The 11,678-nt window shown below is 36.7% G+C and overlaps 1 non-coding gene across 1 annotated transcript; it reads left to right on the forward strand.

The window, feature by feature from the left end:
* Positions 1–275: 275 nt before the first annotated feature.
* Positions 276–349, forward strand: TRNAI-AAU. Its single transcript has one exon. It is a non-coding gene; the product is annotated as a tRNA-Ile (tRNA).
* The last annotated feature ends 11,329 nt before the right edge of the window (positions 350–11,678 follow it).

The raw sequence follows: 11,678 nt of genomic DNA on the forward strand, positions 1-11,678 counted from the left end.
TTACGAAAGATGAAATTCGAGGATTTCTCAGAGTCCTTTCAAGAACAAGGAGGTAAATGAACTCACTTTGAAGGCCAGATTCAGTATTGCGACTCTCATGAGAGAAAATTTTTCGGCAAGCCACATGTCAACTTGTGGGAAGGAAAGCGCGTGAGACCGTCGGCAAGCCACGTGTCAACTTGCGGGAGGGAAAGCGTGTCAGACAGCCTGAGGGACACGTATTGATGATTGGGTGGACTAACGCGTCAGGCGCATTGTCAGGAGAGAAAATCTATGGCCTATTAGCTCAGTTGGTTAGAGCGTCGTGCTAATAACGCGAAGCTCGTAGGTTTGACACTTCCATGGGCCAATTTCATTCATTTTTAACTATATCTTTTTCATGATACGAGTTAAAGCACTACGAACTTTAGAAGATAATGACTTTTTTAAGTTTATTATGCATAAAGTTATGTAAACGAAACTTGATTGGCTGGATTAGGAGCTAATGATCTATAATATGCATAAAACTTATGCCCTATTAGCTTAGTTGTAAGATTGTCGTGTTAAAAACGTGGAGGTCGTAGGATCGACAATTACATAGGCCAAGTTTTATTAATTCTTAATAATATCTTTTCATGATACGGTGTTACAACAGTACGAACTTTAAACCGATGATACGGCCGTTCACAAGTTTTCTTTAGATCTGAGTCGTTCTTCAATGAAGGATGAAATTCGAGGATTTCTGAGAGTCCTTTCAGGAACAAGAAGGAAGTAAATGAACTTATTTTGGGCGTTCGATATGTTCTTTTACGAAAGATGAAATTTGAGGATTTCTCAGAGTCTTTTCATGAACAAAGAGGTAAATGAACTCATTTTGCAGATCAGATTCAGTATTGCGACTCTCATAAGAGAAATGTTTTTGGCAAGCCACGTGTCAACTTGCGGGAGGGAAAGCGTGTCTGACAGCCTGAGAGACACGTATTGACGATTGGGTGGAAAAATGCATCAGGCGCATTGTCAGGAGAGAAAATTTTCCACGTGTGAACTTGTGGGATGGAAAGCGCGTCAGATAGCCAGCAAGCCATGTGTCAACTTGCCAGAGGGAAAGCGGCCACGTGTCAACTTGTGGGAGGGAAAGCGTGTTACATGTCAACTTGCAGGAGGGAAAGCGGCCACGTGTCAACTTGCGGGAGGGAAAACGTGTCATGTGTCAACTTGCTGGAGGGAAAGCGTGTCAGACAGGCTGAGGGACACGTATTGATGATTAGGTGGAATAACGCGTCAGGCGCGCTGTAAAGTGATCTGTATGGTGCCACGCTTCAATGTAAAGAATTTCTCTTTCTAGCACGCACCTCTTGTTTTGAACCCACGACTTATCAGTAGCTTTCCTCTCTTTCTCCATACTTCTTCAATTCTTTTAACAAGCTTAGAAATTACTTTCCCATTCTCTTCCTTCTCTAGTTTGAGATTGAAAGAACTCTCACTCAGCTCAGCCCTTCCTTCTCTAAGATTTCAATCTCCATTTCTAAAAGCTCTCTTTTCTTTTTCAATCTCTACTTTCTCCTTCAAAATGCGCTCGTTCAGCGATTTATACGTCTGCAACTAAGACTTCTCCATAGATTTATCCACGGCAGATTTTGGTTGTTGCTCTAAATCTCTATTCTCTTTTTGATGATCCGGAAGTTTCTTTGGCTCGTTTTCCGATCGCGTGTTCAATCCAGATTCCTTCTTCGATTTTCTCATCTCCAATATTGCGATTTTGCCGAATTCGCTTTGTATCCCCTCATTTCCAACGGTTTCCACCGCCTCACAACTACCGCCATTGTCTTTTTCAACGTCATGTTCTTACGCTTTCAGATCTTCATTTTGAGCCATCAAGAGAAGACCTAAGTCCTTCGTTTGTTGTGTCACCAAGGCTAGGTTGATTGTTTTTTTCACCTTTTTATCGGCTCGACAATATTTTGCAAAATGCCCCTCTACCACAATTGTAACATTTGTCGGAGTTACAATTGTTTGCATAATGCATATTTGTGACATTTGTAGCACTGAATGTTGGAGTAAATTGATCGGCCGCCTCTTCCTCGATTGCGTCCTCTTCCATGCCAATTTGCTTGGCTCGGCTGTCCCTTCTTCTTATATTATCCTTCATGACTACTTCCTTGAGCACCATGACCATTTTTACTAATTTCACGGTCAAAACCTCTACCTTCAAAATTTTGAGAGTAGAGTACCTTTTAATCTTTGATTGACGCCTTGGTTTGAAGTGCTTGATCAAGTGTTTCCTTCTTCTTCTTCTTACGTTGCTCGTGTGTCTCGAGAAAACTGGCTAGCTCGTCGACTGTTAATGTTGTCAGGTCCTTTGACTCTTCTATCGCGCATACAACATTCTCAAAGTTGTTGGTTAATGACCTTAAAATCTTCTCCATAACCCGCATCTTGGCTAACATTTCTCCATTTCGATTGAGTTGGTTTACCACTGTTTGTACATGCATGATGTAGTCAGATACACTCTCTGACTCCGTCATCTTCATGCTCTCCAACTTGCCAAGAAGAGTTTGGAAACGACTTGCTTGACTCGGTCAATTCCTTTGAACACTTTTTCTAAATTTTCTGACGTTCTTTTGAAGTAGTTGCATTGGCAAGCTTCTCAAAGCCCGACCCGTCAACGGCTCGGAACAACATGTATAGTGTCGTCTTATCCTTTGATCGCACCTCTTTTAGCGTCTTGTTTTGTGTCGCTCTATAACCCGTGGCATCTTTTTGTTCTTCTAACCCTTCTTCGACCACCTCCCATGCATCTTGAGAACCGAGAAAAGCTTTCATATGAATGCTCCAATTCTCGTAGTTTGTCTTCACTAGTCGCGGTAGCGGCATTTGACCCACATTTGCCATTGGCTTGATATAATTTTGTTAACGAAAACTCATAAATTTGTGAAATAAGTCCCACACACAATAACGATAAAAGGAGACAAAGATAACACATGTATTTATAAGGTTTTCTAAAACTAAATATAGACATAACAATGTCACTATTCGTAACCCTTAAAAAGTCATTATTCCTATCAAGATTCTTGGCCTTTCATCTTCAAAACGGTTGGCCTTTTACTCCAAGACTGACTCTTGAATTTAAAACCCACTAAAATTCTCCATGGGGAATCCGATCCCTGCCACTTCCTTACCATGAATCCCTAACCGTGATCCCCACACAAATAAATAGAGAATTTCATGGAAATTGAGAATGAAATAGATGGTGGGGATGATGACGGGGAATGGACATCGCTACCTCTGGCCGCTGCACATGTCGTGTTTTATGATTGTATGACATATACTATGTTATGTATATGATATGATATACGATATGTTGCATACAAGTTACGCTATGATATCATATACACTATTCTAGGACTATGAGACATTAGAAAATCATGTATTGTTAATTACTAAAAATATGAAATGAATCAAGTATTTATATCTCATAGGAACACTATGCTAGGAATAGATTGGAGGTATGACTAGCGCCATGAATATATGTCATGCTTTGATGTTATGGGACCTCATGCATTTTGTATGCCACGTGCATCGAGATACTTCTATATTATGTTTCGTACACCCGATGCCTATGAAACATTAGAAAAATCATGTATTGTTAATCATGAACAATATGACAAGAATCAAGTATGTATGTCTCATAGGAACGTTATGTCGTGTTTTAATGTTAGGGATCTCATGCATTTTATATGGGAGGTGCATCGAGATACTTCCCCATTATGATTAGTACAAACACATACCTTATAATATTTATGTTCCTTATGATATTATGCTGGTCTTTTCCCTTCATGGTATTTGGTAGTGTGAGTGTGCACAAGCTCGACGAGGCAAACCCATAGAGTACTCTTATACCAACCCACCTGGTGATCAATGTGCACATTCATGAGTTGTGTGTAGGGAAGTACAACATATTCAACTCTTCTTGGACTAAAAAGCAAAGCCCAAGCCCATGCCACAATGTATTTATGAAAGAATAGATCCCACTATATTACACGTGATTCATATTCCGACCCTAATAGTGGGATTACTTACTGAGTATTTATTAAAGTACTCAAACCACATGCTACTCTTATTTTAAAGTAAAGGTAAGATACCTATTTACGAACGTCAACGTTGCGTTCAAGGCCAAGAAACCAAAGTTAGGGTAGTTGGATTCATGTTATTTTTAGTGATCCTTAAGTTAAATCAGGGCATTGTTTTATTTTTATTTAAACTAATGTTATCTGTTTTCCACTATGTTGTTCATAACAATATTGTTTTAATGAGTTCATTATGAACATTTAAGTCCATAGCATCATTTATGAAATGTTGTAAATGAATTATTTCATGCATAGCAGTAATGTCATGTATGCTGTGACGATATTGTTTAATAGAAAAATAGAGTAGTTGGTTATAAGAACCATGAATAAAAAGGGATAAAATATGTGTCCTCTGACCAGTGTAGATATTTTTTACGGATTATCTAGAAAGTTCAATCTCAATATCACAGTAATTCTGAAGCTCTCAATGTCAATTTTAGCTTCCCCTGTAAAGTTGAAAGTTTAGGCAATAGTTTGGAACAACAATCGAGCTCCCAATAGTAGGCAATAAGCATTTAGATTTTGGGTCTCCTTCTTTGAGATTTCTTCAAAATTCAAGAGCAATTCTACATCATTTCTCTTCAAACTTGTTCTTACAATGCTGAAAGTGCCAAGAAATCATTCCCCCCAATCCAATTCGTCGATACACGAGAATACGTCAAGCAAGGACGATCCCAATTGCACCTCCAAGGAATGTTTCAATAGATGACAACGAAGAGAAATAACCTCAAGAACAAGCCAAATTCAAGAAAATTTATTTTGGGCTCAAATTAGGGGTAAGTTTCAAATTCTATCTACCATCCTTTTCCTTGAAATTAAGGATTTCTTTAGCTTGACAGCAATGAGCATAAAGTTTTCTCTTTCCATGCTTTCCTAAATACTCTATCAAAACGCGATTCATTAAGATAAATGTACTAGGAGCATTAGTTAACCCAAAAGGCATAACAAGTCATTCATACAATCCAGCCTTAGTTTTGAATGCTCTTTTTCATTATCTCGTATATGCCTTCTAATTTAATGATATCCAGATTTCAAATCAATCTTTGTAAATAGATATGAGCCATGCAATTCATCAAGCATATGGTCTAGCCTAGGAATAGGATGTCGATATTTTACAGTGATTTTGTTGATGGCTCAAGAATCCATGAACATGGACTCAAGGCTTAAAATCATTTTTCATGACACGTACTGACAAAGAAAAAATTTGATAAAAATGGAACAAGATTCGAAAAATAAGAACAAAAACTCGTAACATAGAACTGACGTGACAAAGAAAAAAATGATAAAAATTGGAACGAGATTTGAAAACTAAGGACAACAAGTCATAACACATGGAACTGATTGCTCGAGACGACCCTCCTCTGTGACCTTAACTAACAATTAGTGATCCCCCAGAAAAGAAAAGTAATATATAGTGCAACTAAATAAGTAACCTACTTGCCACAAATTTTTCTCAAGGTTATAGAAAGTTCAAGTGTAGATTATATGTAACGACCCTAGTTTTTTAGGGACCTAGAGTGACTAGAATATGTATGATGTAAATGCTTTATGCGAAAATATTTTTTACATTATGTTTTTGTATCGAAGGTACCCCTAAAAAGAACTCAACATTATTATTAGGGTGGCTAGATTAAGACTATATAACAGTGTTCAGAATCACGAACCTCCATAATTATATGACATTGTCCACTTTGGTTGAAGGGTTAAATTTTTCCACATACTAAAATGGAATGATTCATTACCATTGCTAAAAAGAGAGCTTGAACCTCCCCAACTTTATCGTTAACATTATACGCTCTAACCAACTAAACTATTCCAACAAACTATGACTATTAGCCTAGATATTGTCTACTTTGACTCATTATATATCATCGTCAACCTCACGGTTTTAAAATACGTCTAATAGTAAGAGATTTCCACATGCTTATAAGAAATATTTCATCCCTTCCCCAACCGATGTGGAATTTTTAATCCACCACATTGTGTTCCCAGCAACCTCGTTGGCACACCACCTGATGACTAGCTCTAATACAATTTGTTACAAACCAAGCCCACCTCTATTAGATATTGTCTACTTTTGCTAATTACGTATCACCATCAGCCTCACGATTTTATAATATGTCTACTAGGATGAGGTATCCACAACCTTAAAAGAAATGCTTGGTTCCCCTCTCCAATTACTAGCAGATATTGTTTGTTTTTTGCTAGTTACGTATCGTCGTATGTCTAAAAGTTTTAAAACGCGTCTATTAAGAAGAGATTTCCACATTCTTATAAGGAATGCTTCATTCCCCTCTTCAACCTGATGGAGTTAATATAACACATGCGAAAGCAATTTGGATCTTAGACACTCTTAGAACATCAATTATAGTAAATAACTAGCATGTTCATAAGTATTTAAACTCAAGGTCTTTCAGTACTAACCTTTTGTTGTTCAAATTTCTTTTTCCTTACGAACCACCACTAGTGTCTTCTCCACTATTCTCCAGCCTTAGAATGAAATTGTGAAATCTGATGAGTGACTAAACTTGGGAGGGATTTAGTATATATGAAGAGTGAGTTCGTAAGAGGTTTTTCTCAAGGTTTTTACAAGGAAGAACTTCCATGTACCTTGATTTCTCTATTTAAAGAGTCATGTTTGCATGTTCATGCAAATTTGACATCACCAAGTTTTAACACTCAAAATTCCACTCAAATGTTTGGGATTATGTGGCATGCATGCAAGTTTGAGTTAACCAAATTTTGATACTCAAAATTCCACTAAAGTTGGTGGAGTTTATTTTGCAAGCATGCAAGTTTGGTTAAACCAAAATTTGAAACCTCAAAATTCCACTAACTCACACATGGATTTTTCCATTAAATGAAGTCAACATTTTGACTTTCTTGATTTTGATTCAACAATTAATTTGAATAATTAATTTCAAATTAAAGTAATATCAAATGATAATTAAGCTATTTAATTAGATATTAATTCAAATGTCAATCTCCATCAATTCCGACTCATATTTGATTAAGATATTTAAATATCTCAGATTCTCTCTTTTTGTTTAATTCATAAATAAAACAAAAATGTGGTTAAATATATCGTATATATGTAGTGCATATTCCTTAATTTGAATTAGAACACTTCGAACTCACTCGTCACACTGTTCTATGGTTTAGTCCGATATGAGCTAGCAGAGGGACCTAATGGACCTATAGATCATGGGCTCCAACGATCCAAGATTAACCGGTCAAACTCATTAACCTTATTAGCCAACATTCGTTAACTACTTGGACACTCCACTATAGCGTAGTAGTTGTACTCCCCTCACTATAGATATATTTTTGTCCATTTGATATAACCATGATTAGTAAGTCGATCCTTCATAGGTTGTTCGTAACTAGAGTTGGGTCAATCTACCGTTTTACCCCTGAAGTTACTTCTTGTTTCTTATGTCCCATTGATCCTCTAATGAACAATTGATTTGTGGTCCAACCAGTAAACCGAATCCCTCTCAGGCCAATGAGAGGATGGGGCCCCTTGTTCAAAACCTGGAGTCAATACTTAAGGGAACTATCTCTCTTCTATCACTAAAAGTGGGTAAGAGGGAATTCCATCTTGCACCCCACGCCCCCAGCCATTCACTCAGTCTTACCCCCTGAGATGGGAGGCCTATTGAGTCGGCGAACTCGAGTCACTCTCACCCATACAAATCAAAGGATAATTTCAAATAAAAAGGAGTTCATGGTTAGCTAAGGATTAAAATCGAGTTACCTAGGTCATCGAATGAAAAGAAAATCAGTCTCAACAGTAAACGACATTATAAAGTGAGAGTGATTTTCTTCATGGTCTGATCTTATGCAATACTCATTGCATAGGACTCCCCCACTCACATGTCTCCGCATGTACAATTTACTGATTACATTGTTTATGTCATATACAAAAGTGGGCCGCATCCATAGTGTCCCAGGATAAGGTACTCAGCCTTATCCCTGTAGTATAGATCATTTTGACTATATACTTGAACTTGATCCACTTTTATGTTTTTATGTATAGTTCAAGTAATCATACTATAGCCAGAGTGTTCTTAGTGTATTGGATTTAGATTAATAATCGTAAAATTCACTTTATTCAATACAATGTTTACTGAATAAACAACAATAATAACTTTATTGAAAATAAAATATGTTTTTGTTTACAAACTATGAGTTTTAGGACATAAAACCCAACATTTTCTTCCGGTTTTGTGATCTATTTCAATTTGGCTAAGCTGTACTTCTTTCTAGCCCATTAAATTCCTATAACAATAGCCAACTTTTATATTTAGTTTTTTTCATGTTTATCGATATTAATCTAACTCCAAGATTAAAAATAAAGTCAATGATTAAAGGAAACGTACAAGTAATTTTGATATTAACTTTTAAATTCCAATGTTGAAATTCCTCCAACATCTAGATCGTTTTCTATAATTTATTTCTAATCTTAAATAGACATCACATTAACGTATGCTCAATTATTCAAATTTTATTTTCTAGTCTTATGTATGTTATTTGAATGCTTGTGGATGTATGTAATAAAATGAATAAATGATAAAATTAACCATTTTTGATGAAATTCAATACAAGTAAATAATATTGTTTCATCGAAATAAGTCACCGAAATTAAAAGTCTAACCTTCTTATCCTGGAGGTCTTTTAACTTATCTTAAGTCTTATCTTAAATAGTAACCCTATGATCATGCATCCAATAACTTAGAGTTCTAGGCATACTTGAAGTTAAGAGTTTAAAGGCATACTTACTTGGTCTGGGTAGAGAGTCCTTCTAATCTAGGCCATAGAGAAACCTTGTGCTCTGATACCACTCTATAAGGATCGGGCTGTCGCGATGGTTCTAAAAGACGGGTAAATTTTTCGTGAAATAAACAAAAGAATTTAAAAAATTATATGTACATAATATCAAAAATAAAGTTTATACATAAGTATTTAAAACACAAAATAAGAAACAGGCACAAAACATTTTAAAACAAATGGGTTGAAGACAACGAGTGAGGTTTGTCTATGGCATCTGCTTCAGAGTCCGCTCCCAACCTTGACCAAGGCTTCATGCGTTCCAAGCAGTACAGTCTTAACCTACGTTCATGGCTTCATAAGTTCCAAGTGACGTAGTCTTAACCCGCATCTAAGAGCTTGCCTTCCGATACCGTCCGCTAACCTATGCCCAAGGCTTCATGCAGTCCAAACAGCATAGTCTGAAAACCAACATCCAAGACTTCTTAAGTTCCAAGAGATGTAGTCAAATCCTGCATCTAGGGCTTACCCTATGATACAGTCTAAACACCTACGCTCAAGGCTTCATACGTTTCAAGCAGCGTAGTCTAAGTCATGAGCACGTTGTACCATGGGAGGTCTTAGGAGTTTTTTATTCTTGGCTAGGCTAACTTACTATCTTCTTGTTCCATCATGGCCCTAGACTACTCCCCTTGATAAACCATAACGATCATGTGGTCGGTACATACATGAAAATGACATCCTGCAAATCTTTTGGGTACCCATAACATGGCGGAGGGAATCTCTTCTAGGTGAGAGAAATGAGGCCAATCATGATATTCTGCAAAGGAAACATGGTGCAGGGCATCCCACCTAGAAGAAGAAATCTTGGGCCTCAAAAAGCATCGCTTGGTGGGAGGTCATAGGTCACTTTGGACATGAGTAGAGATTTTGTGTCTGAGGACCTTGGTCCCTTATCCTGGAGTGGTACCTTGCATTCTTCTTACTTAGGTAGTTGTAAAGCTTGTGTGATATTGTTCTTGGTTCTCAATATTGTAAGTTTCTAAGGTTCGTAATTCCTAGAGGCATGAGTTGTAACTTACATTTGTAACCATATGAACCCATCTTAGCACGAGTTGTTCTAAAAGGTCATAGATTCATAGGGAATTCTTTTGAGAGTTTTAGAAGAGTCTTGATTCTTGTGGTGTTTCCGTTAGGTGTTTCTTGGGTCCTAACTTTGTTTAGGTTCCAAACTTGCTCCAATCAACTTGAAACCTCAAACATATCTTCATGTCCTTCATAACAGACCTTATGAAAAGTACGAAACCATTTGAAGCACGTATAGACCTTGAATTTTAATAAGTCGTCCTAGGGGCATTTTGGTCATTTTACCAATAATTCTTGGTTTTACTACTTAACGTGTTCCAATGGCTTTCAAATTTTTATAAGTCGTCCTAAAAGTTCATTTAGTAGGTTATTTTAACGTTACTTAAATCCTGAGCATTTTGATCAGTTCGGGGCCTTAACTCACATTTCTTTTTGTTTTTCTTTCACATTTTGATCAGTTCGAGGCCATAAAGATTTTTGTGAGAACGAGTCAAGAAGGAGGTTAAAATTGAGAAGACCAAGGGAAGGTCATCATATACATATCTTTGACTTTTATTGGTCAAAGTTTGACCTTTGACCTTGGACTTCATCTTCTCCCTTGGTAGCTAGAAAAATCTCGATTTTTTCTTATCATCCCCCTCTGGTTTTACCTTTTTACAGCTATATATAGACATCTAATGGATTCAATCGCTGCACGAAACCTTTAGATGAAGTTTCAAGTAAGAAGTAGAGACCAAGTTCATACCTTTTCGTGGTCTGTAGCACAAGTTATAAACGTTCAAAGTTCGATGGAAAACATGTTTCTCACCTGAGTATATCTAGAAACCTTTTGTTGGGTAGCCGATTATAAAATTTTCCAGTACCTGATTCCTTCACGAAATTTGTTGTAAATCCCATATGAAATATGTAGGAGTTGGTAGGAAGGAAAATGATTAACCATAGCCCTCGAATTTGGAAGAAATCCGAGAAAGAAAAACCCATAATCTAAGAGCTTCAAACTCGAATTTTAAGATTTCTCATCACTCGATTCTTGTGTTAAAACTTTGCCCCAACTTGAGACTTTATAAGGGAAGCTTCCACCGACATTGAGAGCTCCAGAATCGTCATGATTTGGAGACTGAATTTTCTGGATAATTCGTAGAAAATATCCTCTTCGATCAGTGAGCTACCAACTTTGAGTTTGAATTATGATTGTTGGATTCGAAGGACTTTGTGCATATGTTCACATGCTGAGGTTTTTATTTTCAGCAGAATGACACTTTCGTAATTTTCTATATCATTATGGTAATTTGGTAATTTGCCACTTTCAAAATATTTTATTATTATTTTTTCCGATAAATTCATAATTTTCGTAAAAATTTCTATCTCTTGTTGGTCATTTTTATGTCGTTGAGAATCTTGAAATTCCCACTAGATAAAGAATTAAATATCCGAAAATTTCCTTGTTACAGCTTCTCACCTTGACCGACCACCAACAAAAAAAAAAATGTAGAAATTTAAAATAACCAGATGACTTGATTCCTTAGGACGACACCCTCTCTGACCTCATAGTTCTCGAGCAGCGCTTCTTAACTTGACCAATAGTCAATAAACAATTAAAAACTAAATGTAGAAATCCAAATTAAACCGACTTGACTGGATGCCTTAGAACGATCTCCGCTGTTACCGCATAGTTCTCGAGCAATGCTTCTATAACACCTGTTCATCGACAACTCG

The sequence above is a fragment of the Cucurbita maxima genome, unplaced genomic scaffold, assembly GCF_002738345.1.
Source record: "Cucurbita maxima cultivar Rimu unplaced genomic scaffold, Cmax_1.0 Cma_Scf00055, whole genome shotgun sequence".
Lineage (NCBI taxonomy): Eukaryota > Viridiplantae > Streptophyta > Magnoliopsida > Cucurbitales > Cucurbitaceae > Cucurbita > Cucurbita maxima.